Source organism: Microtus pennsylvanicus, chromosome 7, assembly GCF_037038515.1.
Source record: "Microtus pennsylvanicus isolate mMicPen1 chromosome 7, mMicPen1.hap1, whole genome shotgun sequence".
Lineage (NCBI taxonomy): Eukaryota > Metazoa > Chordata > Mammalia > Rodentia > Cricetidae > Microtus > Microtus pennsylvanicus.
This window is the reverse complement of record NC_134585.1, coordinates 88,861,870-88,886,631: the sequence shown is the minus strand read 5'-3', so window position 1 is coordinate 88,886,631 and position 24,762 is coordinate 88,861,870. Positions and strand designations below refer to the sequence as shown.

The window sequence follows — 24,762 nt, the reverse complement described above, 5'->3', positions numbered from 1 at the left end:
ACAGAATTACCTAATAAATGCCCATTTTATAAAGCACGAATTATCTTATGCAGTTTGTTGAAGACAGTTCTGTGTACTGGGCATTTGTATACATATTGTATACATGTCAGGGTGTCAAAACACAGTGTCTAGGATACACTGGCAAGACAATATTGCTCACCTGATGATCATGCGGCAGATGGGGAGTTGTGACCCAATCTTTCACCAGGATTTCCCCACCATCACTAGTCTAAGAAAGATCAAAATTTGTAGCATAGTTTTCTCCTGAATATGTATCATTTTCATACTATTGTAAAGAAAGGGGTTATAAAATATCTCTCTACACCTAATTGGCAAACAGTGAAAACACCAGTTGGCAAATAACTTTAGTGAGAGGACAATTCACCCGAAGCCTAAAGGTCAGGAAGAGACTGTGGGAGGGGGAGGGATTTATGCCGGACCCGTCATTCCAGACTCAAGCTGGTCTTCGGTGAGAAAGAAGGATGCTTTGCGGTCCTTTCAGGAAGAAAAGAGAGCAGATATTTGAAGTGTCGCTTTTCCCCCAGATAAGCAAGTCTAGCCCATCAGAGTGAAGCCTCTGCAGTCTCTTAAAGAGATAAAGCTGCAGCAGTGCACGGTCTCTTAAGACTAAACATGTTTAAGACACTTTACCTGTTGATGACTGTCAACTGTGGTGATCAAGGAACTTTGAGATAGCATTGCCAAAATGTTTTGTCTTCATGCAGCTTGAAGAAGCAACAATGTAACAAAAAGCTAGTTATGAGAACAGGATTATGTATTTGGCGTGTACCATTTAAAATGTTAACATTATATTTATAAAGTGGGACTAAGCTAAACACTTATTGATAAAGTGCATTGAATTACAGAATATTTTGCTATAAAAGTACACATATGTGCATAGATATATAGACACAGACGCATAGATGTATCGCATAACTGCTTCTACATATGACAAGTAAGAGGTTCTTCCTGTGTTTGTGTCAAAGATTTTACAGTTGTTGTCTCTGGGTATTGGGTTTGCTGGTGGTTTATATTTCCTAGGTTTTTAAATTTCACAACTCAAAAAAACCTTTTTTTTAAAAAAAAATATGTGTTTATTTATTATGTATACAATATTCTGTCTGTGTGTATGCCTGAAAGTCAGAAGAGGGCACCAGACCCCATTACATATGGTTGTGAGCCACCATGTGGTTGCTGGGAATTGAACTCAGGACCTCTGGAAGAGCAGTTAGTGCTCTTAGCCTCTGAGCCATCTCTCCAGCCCCCTCAAAAAAAACTTTTTTGTTAAAACATTTATAATTAGAAATTTCATTAAAAATATTTCTATCCTGTTCTAGTCTCATTCCTGCTACCATGATAAATGCCCTGACAAAAAGCTTCTTTGAAAGGAAGGGTTTGTTTGGCTTCTAATTTTAGGGGATAGCCCATAATTGTGGAAAAGCCAACACTGGGAAGTCAAACACCACATCTGTGGTCGAGAGCAGAGAGAATTATCACACGAATCCTTGCTCGCTCTCAGCTAAACTCCCCGGGGTACACTGTTGTAGACCCATTTCCTATGGGATGATGCCGCCTGCAAAGACGGGGTCTTTCCACATCTCTTAGCAACCAAGACCAATCCCTTGCAGAGATATGCAGACACGCACTTCACTCTGGCCCACCTGATCTACAGCGTTGGTTGTCGAGAGTCTCTTCTCCTAACTCCAGATCAGGCAAAGTTGGCAGGTGAAACTAGCCAATACGGCCCCATGGGTTCCTGGAATAAATTTAAAAACAAGATAAACACTAATACTACCCCCTTGAAGAAAGAAAAAGTGTCTTTCTTATATTGAACAGTCTTCCAGAAATAAGGTTTTTGTCAGTGTTTTAAGAGCTGGCGTTTGGGGCCACCTAAGTAGCTCTATGAGTAAAGACACTTGCCACCAAAGCTCATGACCTGAGTTTGATCCCTCATGGTGCGAGAAGAGAACAAAGTCTCACAAGTTGCCCTCTGGGCCGTGGCTCATGTACCTCACTATCCACAAAAACATGGGTGCAGTGAAATAAAAGCACAGTTAATATGAAATTTGCAAAAATCTCAGAAGTTAAAAAAAGAGTTTATGAAAGAAAGTGAAATTTTTATTTCACCTTTTATAATGTACCTTATTATAGAGGCAACCTAAATGTGTTCAAATAGCTTAAAACTGTGTTTTCAAAATGAAGTTCCAGTCAGCTGGAACACATTTTTGCTATTTTTAATGCTAGAGGTGGATTTCTTCCTAGGGAAGAAATACCCCTGCCCTTTTTTGGTTTCCTTAAACCAGAGCATCATGATAGATGATGTGAAAATAATTAAGTCAACGAGGACTGACTGTAAAATACACATAAGTTGCTTTTAAGAACCAAGAAAGAATGTTACTAAACGGGACACTAGGTTCTCCACAGGAGTTTCTCCCCCCTCCCATTACTAAGCCCTTTCAGAGACCCCAAGAGGTCCTTATCCAGGAGTCACCTCTCCATCTCCCTAACTCATCCTTTTTCCTTCTATGTAACAGAAAAGGAGGGGTATGCCCTTGGGGTCCTAGAGCATCAGCTGGGACCTTCCTTTGCACCTGTAATGTACCAGTCTGTGGAGACCCACTGAGGGGTATATTAACCAGTTGGAAATTAAACATGGGCGAATTTCCAGTACTCACTGAAAAATTCCCTCCCGAAACTATTCTATATGTTTCTGCGTTTTATTATTTTCATTTGTGTCTTCATATTCTTTACTATATTTCTAAATTCCTACACCCCCACTCTGGTATTTTTGTCGAGGCTGGCCCTGACACCTAAGAAGCTAGACTTTAAGCCAGATGGTGGTAGCGCACACCTTTAATCCCAGCACTCGGGAGGCAGAGGCAGGCGGATCTCGGGGAGTTCGAGGCCAGCCTGGTCTACAAGATACAAGAGCTAGTTCTGGGACGGGCACCAAAGCTACAGAGAACCCTGTCTCGAAAAACCATAAAAAAAAAAGCTAGACTTTACCACTCAGGGCTTTAGCGACTGCTGAGCTTCTTTTTCATGAGTCAAAGAAATAACCTTTGGGTCACCCACCACCATCTTTTCCCACCACAACCTGTCCCATCTCTTACCCTCTAAAGGCTTACAAACCTTACCTCCTTCTCGAGTTCTTTCCCTCCAAGTGACACTAGTGGAAGATGCCACACTCACTTTTTCAATCCTGCCCACTCCACAATATCTCAGATCTTCTCCCTCAACCTAATCCCGACTATCCTCCATCTCATTCCTGCATAGAAACCTCAGAGGAACTACTGCCCCACCCCTCAGACACACAGGAGGACACAGTGTCTCATGCCACTTATGCCTGGCACACAGATGGCCCCTCCTGTTTATATGAGGGAACCCATAGGGCAGGCTTGCCATAGTGTCAGATACTGAGGTGGGGTTGGCACAGGCACTCCCCGCCCATACAACTAACCAGCAGGCTGAATTAGTAGCCCTCACCCGTGCCTTCCAATTGGCACAGGGACAATCCTTAAATGTTTACACAGACTCCAAATATGCTTTTCCTATTCTCCCAGCCCATGCTGCTATCTGGAAAGAGCACGGGCTTCTTACAACAAAAGGAGGATCCATAACTAACTCAGGCCACATTATAGCCTTGTTAAAAATCCTCTCATCTCCCCCAAACTATAGGAATATACTATAGGAATATACTATAGGAATGTACTATAGGAATATACTATAGGAATATACTATAGGAATGTACTATAGGAATATACTATAGGAATATACTATAGGAATGTACTATGGGAATATACTATAGGAATGTACTATAGGAATATACTATAGGAATATACCATAGGAATATACTATAGGAATATACCATAGGAATATACTATAGGAATATACTATAGGAATATACTATAGGAATATACTATAGGAATGTACTATAGGAATATACTATAGGAATGTACTATAGGAATATACTATAGGAATATACCATAGGAATATACTATAGGAATATACTATAAGAATGTACTATAGGAATATACTATAGGAATGTACTATAGGAATATACTATAGGAATATACTATCACTGCCAGTCTCATCAGACTGACAGCTCCTTCCAGGAAAAAAACGAGCTGACCAAGCAGCCAGGGCAGCAGCCCTCCAGGGCCTAGACTTACCTCAATCACCTCAGGGGTTACACCCACTTTCTCACAATCACCCCCTGATACTACGCAAATTTTGTCCGACCTACATCAGCTCGTTCATCCTAATAGTCAGGCTCTGTCTCATTTTGTCAAGGCTCACCTCCAACCCAACCCCGAGGACTTAGAGTTCTTGAAAACTATCACTGCCTCTTATAAAATCTGTCAAAAGTCAGATTCCACAGATCAGGCACAGCAGAAAGAAATCCGACTGCCAGAAACATTGTTCGCTGGCCTCCATGCATTGTTCGCATGCCAGCCATGGCTCAGACACACCTGCCACTCCCCCACATACACAACACAGAAAAGAGAGTACTTATTTTTTTGTATGGGCGTTTGTGCCTGATTGTATGTGTTCAAGACACATATGTAGGAGCCCGAGGAGGTCCAGAGAGGGCAGAGTGGGTCCCCTGGACCAGAAACACAGACTCGGGTCATCCCAAATACCATGTCCCCATATAGCGTCAGCCTCATGGTGTTTCTGTAGAAGAGAACAGAGAAAACCATACATCAAGAGTCTTGTAAATTGCAGTGGTGGAGACATGAGGTAGGCAGGTTCGACCGAAGCTGGAGACCTCTGCTGTAGGGCTGGCTCTCTTGCTGCCTGGCTTCTCTGACTTCCTATTGGCAGAAGACAGGGGTCTGTCGCTATGCACCAAAACCAGCCACAAGGCAGTTAGGCCACGGCGGTGAGCAGCCATAGGCTATTTGGGGTGGGAGATAATACAAAATGATTTGTCTCTGGTCCTGCAACATTCCATCCAGCAAGAAAGTTCACCAAGCCAACGGGGCGAAGGAGATGGGTGTGGTGTCACCCCTGGGTGTCAGTTGGGGGGTGGTCTATGCAGATGAGGGTCGCGCAGGGGCTGCTGCATCCCCAACCTCTGCGGAAATGCGAGGGGTTTCTACGCGGGCAGAGTGGAAGAGAGCGCGGGTCTGCTGGTGGCAGCGGGGAGCATGAATCGAGTGTGCGCGTCCGGGGCGATCCTGGAAAAAGCGGAGAAGTGACCGTGAGTTCAGAGTGCAGGGCCCGTGGGGCTGAGTGGGGGCTGCGGGTGAGAAAAACATACTTACCTGGCAGGGGAGGTGCCATGATCACGTAGGTGGTTTTTCCAGGGCGAGGCTTACCCATTGCACTTGGGATGTGTTGACCCCTGCGATTTCCCCAAGTGCGGGAAAGTCGACTGTATAATTTTGCTAGTTGGGACTGCGTTCGCGCTCTCCCCCAAGTGATCTTTTCTTATCTTAGATTTTGGCCTGGTAGTTAACACCTTCCTGGACTCAGCACACATCTACCTGAAAGACATCAACTGTTGCTAAGAAGCAATTCTTCTGGTTAATTCAAAACGAAACGCCCTTCGTGGTTTTATATATCCCTAAACAATAAGCTCCAGTCTCTTCATAGTCACCATTCTCGCGGAGACGTCCTGGGTTCCACCCGGCTCCGCCTCAGATCCCTGCGGTGTGTGGTCACAGTCGCATCCACCCTCGTCCCAATCTACTCTAGGTCAAATCCCTCCTTCTCCTACCCGTCTGTACCCCCTGAGCACAGGCACCGCACTGGCCTTTCCCACGCGGGGCCGCGCCAAGCTCCAGCACACACCTGGGGTGACCAGCTCCTCGCGTGCCCGTGCTCCGGGTTTGCAAAGGATCGGACCCTAAGCTCACTTGGTCTCCTTCGCGGAGTCCTATTGGGAGCCTGGACGGTGAGTCCGCCAGCGTGGAATCCCCGCGGCCCCGACACCCGGGTAGCTGCGGGGTCCCAGCGTCCCGGAGGCGCCGGGTCCATAACGTTCGCGTGAGCTCGGGAAGCGGCCGTGGAACACGCGGATGCTCGGCCCCGCAAGGTGGGCCACCCAGGTGTGGCCGCCGCAGTGAAGCCGAAATCACATAGGAGACGCGGCAGAGACTTATGAACTGTGGCTGTGGCACAGTCGGTTAGTGGGTTCTAGTGTTGATCAGAAGATTGGTGGTTCAAAGCCACCCAGGAATTACAACTTTTGGGCGTCTAACTTTTCCAAATTTGCAGCCACTTGTGTGCTAACTTGGCAACTGGAAAGTGCACATCCCTACATCCTTCTCAGAAATTCCCGAAGCCCACGAAAAACCCAGCTCACGTACTTAGGACCTTCCTTACCTGTCACATGCTGTCTCTTTATGGCCTGGCCTCTGGCAGGAAAAACAACAAAGCTAATTTTTTGGGGAGTGGGAAGGAAAATTATGGACAACAAGTCACCAAAGCACAGGAAACGGGCCAGATTTTAATAAAATAGGTAAACTTTCCACCAATGGCTAAAGATATGCATATGACAATTCATATGCATATAAATTAGGCGACCACAGCCTAATTCGTAATCACAAAACCCTGGAACCGATTTATTTCGAAAACCATGGGATGTGGAAAAACCAAAATAAATCACAGAAACGGGCAGGCCCGGCTGTGTTTGGTATGGAGTCTGGGGACTGGCGGTGACGGTTTTGGTCTCTGCCGGTGGGCGGCGTCTAGGGAAGGCTTTGGACCTCTAGTTCGCCCCCTCCCCAGGTGGCCCAGCCACCACGGAGAGGAGGGCAATGAAAGGCTGTCACGTGCTTGGGGGAAATACTACACCTGCAGGAGTGGTATCGATCCACAGACTTCAGTTAGCGACTGCCCTCACCACCCAACCGAGGCACGGACGCGTGCCCTCGGCGCCGCTCCCAACCCAGCGGCTTTAGAGAAAACATTTCTGCAGCACAGGCCGGTCCGCGCCCGGCTGAGCTTGACTGAGGCTTGGGTGAGCATCCGCTATAGAGCACATCACTCGGTGTGGCTCGCTGTGATCGTATAGTGGTTAGTACTCTGCATTGGGGCTGCAGTAACCTCGGTTCGAATCCGAGTCACGGCAATTATCGTCCTTCCAGTCTGGTGTGCTGCTTTCTTGGCCCCGTGTCCCCATGCCTAGCTAATATCTTGACACAGACTCCAGTCTCCCAGTCTCCCTAGTTCAAGTCCTGCTGACATGGAGGAACTCAAACACTATTATTACAGTTTGCAGTTTGGAGTCTTCACTGTCGATCACGCTGTCTCAGGTGGAAACACAAAATCGCCTTCATTGTCAATCACCCTGAGACCAGGGCATAGTAAGCACCATTTTTGAGCAACACCCCTACCCCTGGTTTTGATGCAGGCTCACTCTGAATGTTCCTATCTGGTATTTTGTCTTAGTAATAACACATTAGTGGGAAAGCTTGTTTTCTATGTTCTGCCCTCCCCATTACTAGTGATGGCTCCTAGTAATGGAGTCTCAACTGGCCATCTCCTTCACCAGGCTTCATTCCAGTGGTAGGACTGGGCTGCATTCAATTCCAAAAACTGCAAGTGGGTTCCATTGCTGAGGTAACATCCACACATGGAACATGGGGAAGTCAAGCTGGGTCATACAGGAAGCCTGCATCCCTACTTTCTAGTCTCTTGGCTGAGGGAAGGTACTCTGTGGGTTATTGAAAGAGAAAAGCAGACGCCAACCAACCCAGTCACAAAACCTTTGACCTACAAAATGTCCTGCCTACAAAATATGAAAGACAATGGTGGTGCAGAACGTGTGGGAATAGTCAACCGGTGTCTGATTTGACTTCAGGCCCACTCCACAAGAAGGAACCCACACCCAGCACTTGCTTGGGTAACCAAGAACCAGAGTAGATGATAGACAGATAGTAGATAGGCCAGTAGCAGATAGCCAAGAGACCTAGGGTAAAACCAACACTACTGGTCTAAAAAAAAAGTTTTTGCCCTAGGTCTCTGGGCTATCTGCTATCTATCTATCTATCTATCTATCTATCTATCTATCTATCTATCTATCTATCTATCTATCGTTTATCTACCATCTCTCTCCCTTTTTCTAGTCTTGCACAGAAACACTCTCCACAGGCTCCTTTTACTCCAGCTAGTCATAAGGCTCCTCCAAATATTGCTCAGTTAGACTATCAAGAGGGGTTCCTTACCCCACCTCTACCCCCAGCAGGGTCTTCTCAAATTCTGCATTTCATTAGACAGTCCTAACCTGCACTGTCATCCTAGATGAGAGGTGAAGAAAATCCGTTCCAGTCTGACAGTCAGCGATGCTGGGGCTGGGTCCGGAACCTATGTGAGCCCTGCATGGATGTGTGGCAGCCTAAGACAATTAGCATGCCTACTTCATAGACCTGTCCCCACAGGTCTCAAGAAACTTCTGTCTTTGGTTGCGGTGATCCAATCTATTAGCAGAGCACATATGACTGGGAGGAGAAAGTTAAGAGCAGGGATTGGAGAGGTGGCTCATGCATTAAGAGCTCTTTTGGCTGTCTAAGAAGACACACATGACAGCAAAATAAACGTCTTTAACGTGCATGCCGGGTGACATCCACTGCCCTCATCTGGCTACTTTGGGAATTGCATGTATGTAGTGGCAAAACACCCACAACAGAAATAAAAGCACCACAAAATGACCCAACATGTCTTGGAGGACATTATTTCTGCTGGGCGGTTATCATTTTTGCACATCACCCACGTTTCAAGAAATCCAGAGAAAGACTGCTTTGCATTTCCTTATTTTTTGTACACTCTTTTGTTGAATGTTCTCATTTCCCGAGAGGCCAGGAACAATGTAGTTGTGTGATGTCGGACGCCCCTCTGTATGCTGTGAATATGTTTTACTGCCATTGCTTAATAAAGAAGCTGATTTGGCCAAGGGTCAAGCAGATTATAGCTACGCAGGATTCCAAACAGAGATACAGAGAGAAGGAAGACAGAGTCTAGGAGATGCCATGTAGCCAACCACTGGAGGAGTGGGATGCCAGAGAATTAGTGGTAAATCATAGCCATGTGGCAATGCACAGATTAATAGAAATGGGTCCATTTAAATGTAAGAACTAGCTAGTAATAAGCCTGAGTCATTTGCCAACAATTATAATTAATATTAAGCCTCAGAGTAATTATAAGCATCAATCGGACAGCGCAGAACACAGAAAACCCTCGGCTACAGTTAATTGTGTTTTCCTTTAGTTTTCTCTGCATGATGATGTCATGAACGTGTTGTACAGTGTGTGTACCACATTCTACTGACGCTGAATATATGACCCCGAGGATGCGATATGTCTAGTTTCTCTGTAGACTGCTGGGTATACACGGAGCAGGCCATGCCATCCGTATCTGTATCCAAGGTGCCATCTGCCTGTGTAGCCCATGGCTGGGAAATCATTGTGCAGCCCAAGTGGCCTGGAACTTGCTGATACAGATCCATGCCTGTGAGTTGTGGGTTTACAAGAGTGTGACAGCTCGCCTGACTAAAGAAGAGTCTTAAGAGTGGGAAGTTGGAAATTGCTTTTTATTCATAAAGCATTCATTTATTCAATGGGGGCTTTAAGACAGCGGTCATTATAGACAGTGTGTAACCTTAACAAACTATTAAAACAATGGAAAGAACAAAATAAATAACAAAAGATAACAAAACCTTACACTAAGATGAAGAAAACCCAAAAAAAACTAATGCAGATATCCCAATATATAAACCAAACCAAAACAATCTAAAACATAACAAAAACAACCAACCAAACAAAATTAAGCAAAATTCCCACTTTCCTTTGGAATTTTCTTTAAGTAAAAGGAAATCAATAACATGAGACAAGAGGAAGTGGATTAGTCTCTGTAGGGAATTATCATCACCAACACTTGTGCGTGATATGGGGTCAGCGTCAGCTCTGCACTAGAGAGAGAATCTTAGGCTTTGGGTGTGGTCTATCTGGATAGCAGTGTGACAGAGTCTTCCTTGTCAGATTCCACATCACATATGGAGTCAGCTTGCCAAAGCCCTTGACAGTAGCTGACAGATTAACTCTTGTTCACCCACATAACTCCCTCCATGTTGTTTTACCCACACCAGGGCCACTAGGTGATGGATGTTAGGTTTCTGTGTAATTCATGGGGTGTCCTCTGAATCTCAAGCTTATTTATGATGTAGTCTTTTCTCTGGATGTGAGCCAACAGAGGTGGATCAGATTGCGGCTGGATCCTCTGATGGTAGGTTGATGTTTTCCTCAATGCTGAATTCACAGCAGAAAGGATGTGGCTTTTTCAGAGGAGGCGTGGATCCTGGAGAGTAGAATGTCATGCCTTCAAGGCGTCTCTGGCTTCCTCCTGCCTTCTCATTTCTTTTAAGAGGTGCTGTCAAAGAAGAAGTGGACATCAGACATAGAAACTGTCTCTCTGGGGCATAGGCAAGAAAAAAAAATCAGGACCTATTCAACTTTAGTAAAATAAAGTCAAGGAAGAAAACCCACACCATGAATATCCAGGTTGGTGGGAATGGGGCTCCATGGTGGCTCACTTGCCTGGCACATCGTGTTCCTGCTGCAGCAGCTCCATCTGCAGGAGCCTCTCCTCCTGGGCTGTGGTCTCTTCCAGTTCATGCTGGAGATGTTCAGATCTAGAGGAGATGGACAGCTAGGACGGAGGCCTGGTGGGGCCCTGCCATGCCAGCTTTTGAGCCCCCACTAGCTACACAATCCAGCGTCACCTTTTAGCTGAGCTCATTCCCTGTTTCCCCCAAGGGAAAAGGGTCACAGAGACCCTGGGCTGGATGTTTTCTCAACTTTTAAAAACTGCTAAAAGTTGAACTGGAAAATACACTGTGCTGACTAGAAAAAAAAGAGTATATTTTCCCAACAGCCCAAAAACATTAATTTGGAGAAATGTCAATGTCTGAGTCACAGTTCAGGAAAGATAATCCGGGCCATGATTGGATACCAGGTCAATGTGAACAACCTGTAAAACTCCATGTCTGCCCTCTAGTGGAGCCTACACAACATTGCAGAGAAGGCTCTGATTATTCCTACAGCTCAGAACCTGCATGGGGTTCATTTGTCAGCTCCTAATCTGTTTATGGCCAGAGTAAATCTTCTCACAGGAAACTGATGAACCCTGCAGAGAGCCTGCAACCAGCAGGAGTGGGCTGCATTCAAATCAGCCACAGACTAGAAACTTCTCTCTCAATGTGACATTCCTGAAGGAAAATAAAGTGGCAGAGGACACACCATCCCTCACAATTGACCTCCTGCTTCTCACAAGAAGGGGACACGATCCTCAAAAGACCAATAACCAAACATATTGTTTCCTGGACAAAAGTTCCTGGTATTAGCCAACTCGATACTCTGAGGTTTTCTTTCCCTGGCTGTGGCTGGGAGCCTTGCCAATTGAATAAAACCCAAAGAGGACAGAGATCCAGGTACAGGGGATCCACTAGGCTCCATCTTCCGCCAGTCTGTGCTCCTACCTCGTCTGGGACTCCGTGAAGTGATGCTTCAGCTTTCCTGCTGAGTCCTTTTGCTGGGTAACCAGTTTTCTCGGCTTCAGTAGGGAATGAAGATGTTTCTCCAGTCTCTGTTGTTCCTAATCATTAGAAAATTGTGTTCTTAGGACAGGGTTGTCTGCACCCACGTAAACATGTGTGCATGCACACAGACACACACAAACACACACACTCCTGAACACACAGAAGTACATGGATGCACACATACAAGCACACTGCATTGCATCCCCATGTGTAGTTCCTAGCGAACACTAATGGAGGAAGAGATCACCTGGGATCGTATAGAGAAGAGAGTTAACTTTCATTAGCCCACACCCTCTCCACCTTTATCCTAACCCAGGCACAGGGATGGGGTGATGTGGTGAGAATTGTGAACTCTGTCTCTGTTTTGGTAAGTTTTCATTTTATTTCTACTTTGTATGTGTGGGTGTTTTGCCTGTCTGTGTGTCTATGCACTACATGCACGCCTGGGCCCTGGGAGAAGAACACAGTGGACAGAGCAGTCAATGAAGTGCTTGCCTTAGAAACCCAAGCCACAAAATGGTGGATGCCAGGGTTCCTTCACCCAGTTAGCCATGCTTGCATAGCAAGTTTTCCAGACTGTACAATAAAGGCTTAGTTCTGTGGTACAGGACCACTGCCTGGTGGTGGACCAGTCCCCTGCTCTCACTCAGTGCTTCCCAGTGACTCCAAGGGGGGCAGCTTCCTCCAAAAGGAACTCTCTGAACCACAGGTTACCTCAATTTTGGCCTAATGAGTTCAAGGAATGAGTTCAGAAAACCAGAAAATCTCTACAACCAGGAGTCAAATAAACCTTTCCGTCTAGTAAGATGATTATGTCGGGATTTCTCTAAGTAACAGAAGGCTGACTGACTCATGGCCAAATGAGTGCATGTATTATTTCCTGCTTAACAGTATTCCATGGCAGGGCCTGATTTCACTGAATTTTTACTCATCAATGATGGGCATTTGAATATTTTCTGGTTTGGCAGTGCTCTGAGGAATGTTTCTATAACCCAGGTGTCCCCTAGATTCTCTGTGGACCCTTCCTTCCCATTCTGGGATCACAGGGTCATCTTGAGACTGCAATCCAAGTTTCTGAAAAATTATACATAGCTTCTCCCAGGGCTACACCATTTTACAACATAGCAATGCCAGGGGGGTCCTCATTTCTGCCAACGTTCATCAGGCCAACTTTAACTCAGTGTAAAGAAGCTGGGAATGAAAGCAGCTTCTGAGCGCTGTAGACACAACATGCAGTGAGTGCTTTAGACTATGATGAGCCTAAGTGGGCCGCACTAAGACAGCCTGTTCTCACAGCCCAGCATGGCTATGGGACTTCTGCTGGAGGGAGACACCTCTGCAGTTCAGAATTTCATTTATTTATTTATTTATGTTCAGAATTTCTTTTTTTTTTTTTGGTTTTTCAAGACAGGGTTTCTCTGTGGTTTTGGAGCCTGTCCTGGAACTAGCTCTTGTAGACCAGGCTGGTCTCGAACTCACAGAGATCCGCCTGCCTCTGCCTCCCGAGTGCTGGGATTAAAGGCGTGCTCCACCACCGCCCGGCTTGTTCAGAATTTCTTAAAGAATAAAATCCAGGCCAAGATCCATGGACAAAGCCAACTGAACCAAGATTAGACAAAGGTGAAAGAAAAATGGTAGCAGGCAATGATGAAAAGAAGAACAAAACAGGATGCAGGAAAGTCGTTAGTGGACAGTCACCTTTCACCCAGAGCAGAGAAGGACACACATCCTCAACTGGTCTTTCCTGTCAGGTTCTGTGTTGTGAAGCCAACGAGACAAACCAGACATTTCCTGGGAGGTTACCTCAGTTCGGTGAAAGGAAAGAAGTCCACTTTTTGTTTTCAAGAAAGCTCTGGGGTTTGAATTTTTGTATTATAAAACACATTAATTCCAAAATAGTGAAAATGTGTAAAAGTTGAGAGAAAACACCAAGTCCTTTCTCTTTCTTACCAAAAGAACCATTTAGCAATAAGATGATGAGGCAGAAAAAGATAGGAAGCTCTACCTGTGTGGAGATGGGAGATCCAAAGAGCTCTGGCCTGGTAGCTTAAGCGGAACAGAAATATTCTGTTCTAGCAAGCAAATGATCCCCAGCCCCTTGTCCTCACTCACACACTCACTCAAAGCTCTGTGATTCTCCCTATGTGGCTCCCAGCATAGAACCCTTCCTACCGTACTGACATGTAGGTGTGTGAAATGTGATTTACTAATCTCCCTCAATGGACTGCAGCTTCTACCAGAGCAGGATGATTTGTTTTCCAGTCAGGTTGTGTGTTCCAAGAGGTTACTCCCCAGAGAGACTTGTGAAGGATCCCAGATATGAACGATTAGACGGAATGGAGGTGGTCAGCTGGGTAACTGAGTGGACGGTTACATGATGGTGTACATATGTGTGTGTGTGCAATTAGATAGGTGGGCAGCTTGCTCCTGCTGCCTCAGCTTACCTGCTGCTGCTTGCTCCAGAGGTTATAGATCTTCTTATGGGCCTCCTCACAGAGCCTCCTTGTCTCCTCACAGGACTCTTGCAGGGAAATCTGCTCTGCTTTCAGCTTTCTCTTGTCTTCGTTCAACATGTCCACTTTTTCCTTCATCTGTGTCCATTCCCCCAGAAGCCGGCTGTGGAGGGTGCTTAACCATCACAAGCAATGATGAGCTCCAGTCCACCTCCATCTGCCACTCCTACCTACTAATACCACCTTCCCTGCAAGGTCCCATGTCCTCAGATAGCACCAGACTGCAGACCACATTAGCCAGGCCAGTGTCCCCCAGGTGATGCACCTCTAAGAACTCGGCACCCCCAACACACACTGGTCCTACACTGATCATGGTATTGGGAGACCATCATCAGGTATAGAGCAAACATGGTCTGAGGGAGGACAGAGGACCCAAGGTGAATACATTCCACATCTGTGTCCCATAGCAACAGGCTATGTAAGCCCCTGTCATAGTCCCAGAGACCATTCATGGTGCAAACCATGTTTTCTATCTAGAAGCTCTGGAAGCTGACAAGATCATGTTGGGAGGGGCTCTGGGAACTCCTTGCACTTGGGAGAAATCAGTCTGGGAGGACAAGTACAAGGTAAACAAGCTAGAACCACAGCCCTCACTTTGGTTCAAAGGCAAAGTGGGGAAAGAAGCTATCCTTCCGAAGTACAGGGGTCCCATCCAATCAGACACTCACCGGTAGGAGTTGATCTTCTCAGTCAGCTCCTTGGACTTGTATGAGCTCTCTCTAATTTCCTTGTGTAATTTCTCCAGCTCTGACATCTCTTTCTGATGATCCATTTTCAGCTCCTCAAGCTCAGATTTCAGCCTATGGTAGAGCATGGGCCCAGGAACAAAGAACCCCATGAACACAGGAATTACGGCTGTGTCTTGAATTATCCTAGTCCACTGGATGTCACATCCTGAATCCTAGGTACTAGGACCTGTTGATGTTTCTTAGACTTGCTAAGCTGCCCCAGTGGCAGAAAGGCAGAGCGTCAAGAGACAGACAGGGCTACATGAGCTTCTTTAGTAGGCCTGGAGGAACAAACTAGCTCTTTTTAAGATGTCCCAGGAGTCTGTGCCACAGGTCTGGGCCTACATGAAACCTGTAATGACATGTCTCCTGTCTTCAGAAAAAAAATGTTTATTCTGTGTTCCTGTTTTCACAGGGATGCCCAGAACTCATAATCAGGATTTCCATGGAGGAAACCATACAGTACAATGACTTTATAAACTCCCCAGGGAATTCCATTCAGTCACCAAGGCAACCTCGAAGAATGAGGGCAGGGATGCTCAAAGTGGGACTCTCTGGCCTCAGCACTTATATCACCTGAAACTCTGAGTCAAACAAATCATCGGCCCTACCACCAATCTCTGATTCACAGCATCTGGACGGACACACACACAAACACACACTATAAGGGAACCCCTCAGAGACAGTACAGAACACACTCAGACATCACAGCACAAAGAAGATTTAGTGACTCAGAGGAGCAATCATTGAATGGGGGGGTGGGGGGGAGCTGCCTCTGAATCAGGCAAGGGCTGAAGGCAAGCAATGGTTTTTTTTTTCTTCCAGCCTTGGGTTTTAATGAGATAAGGGAAGTCTGTGCTAGGATGAGTTGGTGAGACCTGATTGGACAGGTAAGCCAGAACAGCCAAATAATGAATTTTGATTTCTGGACCTCGGTGTTTGTCTTCAGGAATGTGTCAGTGGCCAACGAAGGAATGAGCCCTGTGGACTAATTTTAGGAATGCAATTAAATGTTTTATCAAGGGAGAGGGAAGTGAAAAAGGCAAAACCTGTCACTGCCATATTGGCAATGTTTGGGCCTCTTAGCCTTCACCACATAAACCCATACAGAATTAGGATGTCAGAAATAGGCAGGTAGGTGGCGTTATCTCAGAGTACAAGAAACAAGAGCAGATGGCTTCCCAGATGAGCTGCAGGCCTCCCAATAACACACTAAGATGGACCTAGTGGACCAGGCTCTCTCTCCTAGCAACCAGCAAGAAATCACCCAGTCAAAAACAAAGACTCCCCATGAACTCAGCCCCAGCATCTCCCACAAGCCAACACCTATCCAGGCCTCTTTGAAATGCACGTTGTGAGCTCACACACTACTGCCCCATCCATAGAATGTGACTCAGGCCGCAGGCTCTGCTTTTCAGTAAGAGGAGGCAGAGCAGCCTGTGTCCCCATCTCACTCCTGCCCTGGCTTCAGTTCTGCCTCTCAGATGCATATGGGAAAAGCAGTTTGGGCAGGAGGACACTTTGGAGGTGCAGCCTCAAGTGACATGAGGAATGAGGGGTGGACACAGGAGGGTCAAGACAGTCACCAGAGAACTGGACATAATGACTACCTATTGTTCAAATCATTGTTGGTATAATTGGCCAGGATTGCACGAAGTTCATTCCTCTCATTGGTCATCATCTGGAGCTGAAGGGTCAGTTCATCGACCTTGTTCATCTTCTGCTCCTGCTCACTGACGGAGGTTGAGGTTGATGTTTTTCCAGCACTCCCTGTAGGTAGAAAAACATCAGTGAATTTGTCCAGTTAGATGGTACGGGGCCGTGAGAGATCATGTTGAGTCCCAAAAAGAGGCCTAAGGAAGAGGAAATGCATAAAGACCCCCAAAGAACAGAACAACTGTCCTCAAGTTGGGACCCATAAGCCATGTCTCCTTCCCCAATCACCATTGCTAGATATTTCCATTAATATTTAGAAATGTTATTTTCAGCTGTGTGACTTTTGTTTATGCTGCATTTGTTTAACTCTGTGAAGGTGTGTTACTGTGCCTGTCTAAAATAGAGATATTCAGCCAATAGCGAGACAGGAGGAGGGATAGGTGGGACTAGCAGGCAGAGTGTGTAAACAGAAGGTGAACTCTGAGAGGAGAATAAGGAGGAGCCCAAGAAGAAGACGGGAGGACTCAAGGAGCCAGCTACTAACTCACTCAACAGTTATGGAGTAAGAACAAAAGTGAGATTTACAGAAAAGAGAGATAAAATCCCAGAGGCAAAAGGTAGTCGGGATAATTTAAGTCAAGAAAAGCTGACAAGAAACATCCCAAGGTAAGTATATAAAGCCTCTGTGTGTGATTTATTTGGGATCTTGGTAGTGGGTCCCCCAAGAAAGCCAAAAGAGTAAAATATCCCACAACACATCAGTCCCTACTGCAGCCCCACTGACCCTAGGAGGTACAGGCTAGCCCAGTCATGCTGGTTTCAAAATGTCAGCTCCTGTCTGATGAGATGCAGGAAGGTCCTGATGCCCTCGTGAATTTCACCTCCCAGACCAGCTAACTTGTGTCCAAGACTAAAAGCAACCGAATGTCTCAGACCTGAGTGCAGGGATGGGGAGTTTCCCTTCCTGATATTCACATCAGATACCCATGGAACCTACAGATATCCATTGAGGAGAAAGTGCAGGAACACCCAACCTTGACGACTCACAGTGACACTGTCTCCTGCTGCATTCTTTCCCACTCAGAATTATAGTAAGGAGCTCCCAGCACAATGGCCGCAGCCTTGACCATTCCTAACTCTTGGCAGAAATCCTCCAATTGTGGTCTGCACTTTAGGAACCCAGAGAAGAAGCATAGGCCCATTGCTTCAGATGGTCCCACCTACCAAACCCCATTTCTAGAAGGTCCCATTTGAGTCTCACCTTCTTCTTAGAAAACCAGAGATCGCTCTTCCAGTTGGTGTACTTAGTCTTGTACATATCTCTTGGTGAACCGTATAAACAATAAATGCCTCTAGGGCAGTTGGCATTGCCACCACACTGGTGTTGCCATGGAAGATGCCAAGCGCTCTCCAGGATACAACAGAATGTTCAGACAAGAGACTGAACATTTTGGAATCATCATCTATCTGATAGATAGCTTTTTCCCAATTCACAAAGAACCAAGCTACCCTTTCCAGGAGCCTTCCCTGAGTCACAGCCAAAGCTCTTCAGCACCTCTTCCTTTCAATCCAGAGGTCTCCCCGATTATTAGAATCTAGTTCATTCTAATTCACAAGCTCATCCTGGGTGGAGGACAAGATTTACTTTCCAGAGACTTCCCAGGAATGGCTCTTGCCATCCCTAAGACGACTAATCAATAAGATGAGAAATAAAGGATGCTAAGACATTAGCCCAGGATGATGGGGAAGGAAGATCAGATCCATACAGTGGACAAGCACATCAGAGAAGACCCATGGGACTGAAACATTGTATGGGGCGGTGAGGGATTGGGGGTGTCCTTTCAGAACAATAATAAATCACATGGGTAATAATGGAAAATTGATCGAAAGCTTCAGAAGAATACTTTCCAGACCTCACAGTGTTAGCAAAGGCATGATCAACTGTTCATAGGTGAGGCTGAATATACCTAAGGCCTGGGCATCCCCAGGGGAGCCCCCAGACACCAGGAACAAACACTTCCAGGAAGAGTGATAGCCCATTCCTGCACTCTGGTTAGAGGAGAGATGATTGGCTAGCGAGAGGAGAGGAATTCAGAAACCTTAGGGGTCACTGACATGCAGCAATAATTGGTGGCTCCTGCCCTGCAAGGGGTTGTGATGTAAAATGTGAGAACCTACTGCTTTGTCCGGGGGACTTTACTCTCCCTGTTTTTAGTGACACAGAAGCAAAAGAAATCCAGTGACGGTGAAGGGCAGGGCTGGAACTGGAACCTCGGTGATCCTTCTGTGCTTCCCTCACACAGGCAGAGGGAAAGCAGAGGGGCCCCAGCACAGCAGTTGAAGCCTTGACCATCCCTGGCTCTCTGCCAAACACACCACCAGAAATCCTCGACTCTGGATCTGCTCTTTAGTAACTCAGAAAAGCAGAGAAGACTCCCACCTCCTGAGTCCCACTCCTGAAAGGATCAACTTAAGCCTTCCTCTTCAGGAATCTCTCTGTCCCCTGCCCAGGACTCACTGCGCTTTCTCCGGAACCATTTATTTCTTGATGTGTGACTCGGAGACCGAAGGCCATCTTCCCCGTGCCTCTCTCTGGCCTCCCTGCGCTCTCCATCCTGTCTCCCAAGCAGCCTGTTCAGTCGTGTCAGCATGGCTGTGGGTGAACCACACAGGCACTGAACGAATGCCTCAAGGGCAGTTGGCGTTGCCACAACACTGGTGACATCACAGAATTCCAGGCTCTCCAGGATACAGTAGAATGTCCAGGTGGGAGACTGCTGACGTCATATGATACACATTATTTTGCATACAGAATTATTTACACTGTTTGCCTAACCATCTTTCTTCTCTAGACTAAAACATAAAGATTCATCATGAAAGAAATCTGGGGTAGAAGCATGTGGGTGTACAAAAGCCAATGGGATGAAGCCTTCAAGTCTCTTGTTTTACACAGCAGCATCTACGAGAAAGCACCCCAAGAGAAAAAAACATTATTGTTTTTATGACAGTTTGATATCACCCAGACTCAGCCATCAGTCAGTCCATTGTTGGCATGATGAGCAAACCACAGCTGTGGCCTTGGAACCAGGGATGGTAGTTACCCATGGGTTATTTACCCACTGCCATCAACAAATGCTCAACCCAGTAGTGACAGGTCTAATACTGTGTCCACAAGATGGAACACTTCATCAAAGAGACCAAGTACCAACTCAGCGGCTGACTACATCTGATCCTGCTACATCTGACCTAGAGTCAGGAGTCATATATTATCATGTATCTATAATATGTCGCTATATATTGATATGTAATATCAATATTTATCAATATATATTATATATAATATATATATTATCACATATATATTATCACCACAGGAGATGTGTTTGAGAGATGGGTGTGCCTCTTGGGTCTATGGGCCTAGTTAGTAGCATGAGTCAAAGAACCTCAGAGTATTCACATCTTCCAGCAAGAGAGTCCACATAAGAACCTGTCTGGCAAGGGTATTCTTGTGACAGCAAAAGAGCTACACGAATCGGCCTACGCTCGTGTATCCCTCTGATCACATACCACACCCACAACAGACAGTAGCATTAGAGGGCCTGCTGACTGCAGAGCTGAGGTTCGGGTTAATAGCTTACTGAGAAAACTGTTGCTATCTTCTGCATTTGATGATGGCCTCTTATTTAACATTGTGTTTCAAGTAGAAAGAAAACCTGTGTCTGGTAACATCCAAGGGATATAGGTAGGAATGACCATGCTTCCCATCACTCAGTGATCAGCTGGGTATTCAATGCTTCCTGTTCTTACTACTGTAGAATCTCTGGAGTTTGAGAGAGGTCCTGGTCCCCAAAAGTACTTTCACCGGGGGTACAGTAAGGATACTCTTGAGCCAGAAGGGATAGCAGATACCTGTAATCCTAGTGCTCAGAAGACAGAGCAAAGAGGCTCCCTGTAAGTTTGAGACCATCTTGGTATGCATAGTCAGTCACTGAAAATAATATGTAAGCAATTCCCTAAGTCTATAATCTACTATTACATGGATGACATTTTATTATCTGATTCAAATGTAGATACTTTAGAAAGAATGTTTAAAAAAGTAAAGAAAGTTTTACCTAAATGGTGATTACAAATTGCTCCTGAAAAGATTCAGAGAGGAGATTCTGTTAATTACCTAGGTTACAGAATAGGTTTACAGAAGATTAGAACACAAAAGGCACAAATTAGGAGAGACCAGTTGTGGACTCTAAATGACTTTCAAAGATTGTTAGGAGACATTTCCAGTCTACGACCAGCTGTTGGGATAATACCTGATCTAGTAATTCATTAAACAAAACCTTAGATGGTGACAAAGACATAAATAGTCCCAGAGAATTAACAGCTGAAGCAGAAAAGGAATTGATGATTGTTGAGGAGAAATTATAGGAGGCACATGTGGATAGGGTGAATCCAAATCTTAATTGTATTCTAGTCATATTGCCTTCCAGAATTTCTCCCACAGGAATTTTAATGCAGAGGAATGATATTACCTTAGAATGGATCTTTTTACCACAGAAATCAAGTAAAAAATTAAAAACTTATATGGAAAAAGTCTCTGAATTAATTATAAAAGGTAAATTGAGCATTCATCAACTAGCAGGTAGAGTCCCAGCAGAGATTATAGTGCATTTCACTACTGATGAAATAAAAATGTTATGGGAAGGCAATGAATCATAGCAAAGAGTTTGTGTTAATATTTTGGGAGAAATTAATAGCAATTATCCCAAAAGCGATAGACTTAACCTGATAAAGAGAACTTCTTGGATTCTTGCCAGAATTGCATGTGATGCACCAATAACCGGAGCCTGTACATTTTATACAGATGCAAATAAATCAGGGAATGCAGGTTACAAATCAGAAGAATTAAGTAAGGTGAAACAAAGCACTTATAATTCTGTCCAGAAGGCAGAATTATATGCTATTCTTATGGTGCTAAGGGATTTTAAAGAACCTCTCAATATAGTTACTGATTCATAATATGCAGAAAGAGTTGCCTTGCATATTGAAACCACTGAATTTATACCAGATGATACAGAATTGACTTCATTATCCATTCATATACAAGAAAAATCAGGAATAGGCTTTGTCCTATATACATAACACACATCCATCTCATATGGGTCTGCCAGGTCCCCTAGCACAAGGTAATGCAGAAATTGATCAATTACTGATTGGAAGCATATTGCAGGCCTCAGAATGTCATGACAAACATCATGTCAATAGCAACGGTTTAAAGAAAGTTTTCTATTACATTGGCAACAAGCTAAGGAGATTATAAAGAGATGTCCTATTTGCTCTTTCTATAACTAAACACCGTTGCCTGCAGGGAGTAACCCAAAGGGTACTCAAAGCAATGAGATTTGGCAGATAGATGTGTTCCACTTTATGGAATTTGGAAAATTAAAATATGTGCACCACACCATACACGCGTATTCAGGTTTTCAATGGGCAACGGCCTTGAGTTCAGAAAAGGCTGATTCGGTAATTACACACTTATTAGAAGTTATGGCCATCATGGGTATTCCTGCACAAATAAAGACAGACAATGGTACAGCATATATATCTAAGAAAATGAAACATTTTTTTGCTTATTATAATATAATTCATATTACTTATATGCCAAATAATCCTACAGGTCAGTCAGTTATAGAAAGGTCAAATTGAATTACATAAGATATGCTAAACAAACAGAAAGGGATGGAAAATACCCCCAGAAATAGATTGCATAATGCTTTATTAACCTTGAATTTTCTTAACACTAATGAGAACAATGGCAGCAGAGATAATGGAAAAAAAAACTTCTGAATTGAATCAATCAGTATATTTCAAGGCAGTGTTGACCTCACAATGGAAACTGGGAGATGTGCTACGTTGGGGGAAAAGGTTTCTCCCTTGTTTCCACAGGAGAAGAAAAACTATGAAAACCATCAAAATTAGTAAAGATTTGCTTTGAAAAAGAGAAACCTCTTGAGAAAGAGAAATGATGGATCATCTGCAGTGGTAACAACCATATAGGTGGTAAGGAAATCATATAGGGTTGGGGCAGGGTTCTGCTCTTGTCTTTACAGGAAAATACATATCTTCAAACATTCAAGAGACCCTGGATGTTTGGATGCTGACAGAAGGAAAAATAACTATCCAATAAGGATTATCAAGAAAAAGGAATATGACTTATGAGGACAGGTGATCAAAACATATACATACATACATACATACATATATATATGAATATATAGAGCTGGATTTGGAGTTGGACAATGGCTCTGTCCTTCTCTAAATCCAAGTGTGTTGTTAAAAGGAACATTCAGAGTTCCTGTCTTATGTCAGGAGCCATCTGGTATGGGACAGAAGGAAGATTTTAGGAAAAATTTTACTTTCTCTATGCCTATTTTGTCTATATTGTATTCTTCATTGAATGTATGTTTATATGAATGATGTTTAAGTTTTTCACAATGAACAATAGAGTTTACTAAAGACGCTTTTCCTGCAGTAATCTTTGAAGTTTCCAGTAAGAAGATGGAGCCCCACAGCAACAATTCCATCTGGTTGAGATGTCATCATGATGCTGACAGCGCTACTACAAGACTGTTTTTGAATAACAGCTGCTGAAATGATGCACCTTCTCATGGCGTTCTGGCCAGAACTCCAAATAAGAACTTTGTAAAAAGCCCTATTAACGACTCAGAAATCATTATACTAGACAGTAATCTTGAAACTTAACCATCATTTTACTTTTACAAAATCCTCTAAAAAGAACATCACTCCCATGACAACTGGAAGCAATTCTAGAAGACGACGTCCCCTCTCCCAACAAAGTTTGTTCTCAGGGCTGGGGATACTGTTTAAGGGGTTGTTGACTATTACTTGTCTAAGGTAGAGGGTTAGGGTGGAAGCTATGTAGGCTCAAAAGAATAAAAGAGGGGAAAGTTGAATGGGATAATAGATAATTTAGTGTGAACTTATTCACTAACAATAATAGTGGGTAACAGAGCGAATACTTGTGAGCTATTATTTATGGATAATTTACATTGGTATACTTTTTTGTATATTGATACAAGTTCAAATTATATTTGTTATTTCTGTTTACAATATTTGTACACCTATGCAAAGTTATTCTGTCAGATTGTATACATGTATGTTTCTATCTCTCTTTAGGACATTTTGTATATTGATACAAATTTTAGGGTATATTTTCACATTGCATTATATATTATTCTTACCTCTGATCAAGATACTTATATATTGCTTACATTTTAAGATCATTGTCCTCATTTGTTGCACATTTGTTTACAGATTATTTAATATTTTGACATGAAGTCTTAATCTTAAATTATATAGGTATTAAATATTATAGGTCAATAGTTGTTCATGTTTGTTATACACATAGTTAGAATAATTAGGTTCCTTAGATACATAGAGATTGTATTCTGCCTAGATAGGTAATCTTCAACCACTTCAAAGATCTGTAGAACATGGCATTCAAATAATTTAGGGTTCTTTTGAACCCTAAGAGACATGATTGCTCCTGACAGCACCAATCTATGCCCAAGAGAATGTTGAGCACCAAAGACACTCCACTCTGAGTTTGTTTTCTTCTTGGCACAATTAGCTTTTGGGCAAGGAACTGCCCATGCCTCAGCCACTGACAAAGTACATGGTATCTGCTGGATAAGCAGGACACAAGGAAAAGGACTGCCAAACCCTGCCAAGACAGGGTAAGACAGTTCTGAAAAATGGTCTGTCAGTTACACTAGGCCTTAGCCAAAGTTGGTTGCTTTAACATTGCAAATGAGACTTTGGGTGATTGCTCAGGTAGCCAATTGTCTCTGTGATATATTGCTCACTTTGGAAGCTGCTTGATTGCACTTCCTGCCTACTCAAGTAATATTATCTCCCTTCTCAGGCTTTCGATGGGGTTGAAGATTAGATAGTCATGGTTACCATCCAATTATGGTTTAGCCAAGTCTATTTCCAATGCAATACTTAGACTCTTGGAATAGAATATCTATTCACATTTTTCATGTGTTCCTTGCTTAACATTGTTGGTTGTAATTTTATACTTGATATCTGTTCCTATTGTATATAGTTTTGTATTGCTCTTATTTAGACAAAAGGGGGAGGTGACGGGGAATCTTTGCCAACCAATTATCTTTAAGAGGTGGTACCAAGTTAGGGTGTGCTTTCTGGGACCAGGAGAAAAACAGTGCATGGCCCAGGTGCCCTCTCTCTGTGTGGTTCCCTCACAGCACAGCTGAGCTTGGATTCTCGTTCCTGTCTTATGAGTTTT

The 24,762-nt window shown here is 44.2% G+C and overlaps 1 long non-coding RNA gene and 2 other non-coding genes across 3 annotated transcripts; all 3 read left to right on the top strand.

The window, feature by feature from the left end:
* Positions 1-5,262: 5,262 nt before the first annotated feature.
* Positions 5,263-5,423, top strand: LOC142855215 (U1 spliceosomal RNA). Its single transcript, XR_012911478.1, has one exon. It is a non-coding gene; the product is annotated as a U1 spliceosomal RNA (small nuclear RNA).
* A 1,586-nt stretch (positions 5,424-7,009) lies between these two features.
* Trnap-ggg (transfer RNA proline (anticodon GGG)) lies at positions 7,010-7,081 on the top strand. The gene has a single exon. It is a non-coding gene; the product is annotated as a tRNA-Pro (tRNA).
* An 11,935-nt stretch (positions 7,082-19,016) lies between these two features.
* LOC142853828 (uncharacterized) lies at positions 19,017-23,542 on the top strand. Its single transcript, XR_012911264.1, has 3 exons — positions 19,017-19,205; positions 22,380-22,658; positions 22,966-23,542. It is a non-coding gene; the product is annotated as an uncharacterized LOC142853828 (long non-coding RNA).
* The last annotated feature ends 1,220 nt before the right edge of the window (positions 23,543-24,762 follow it).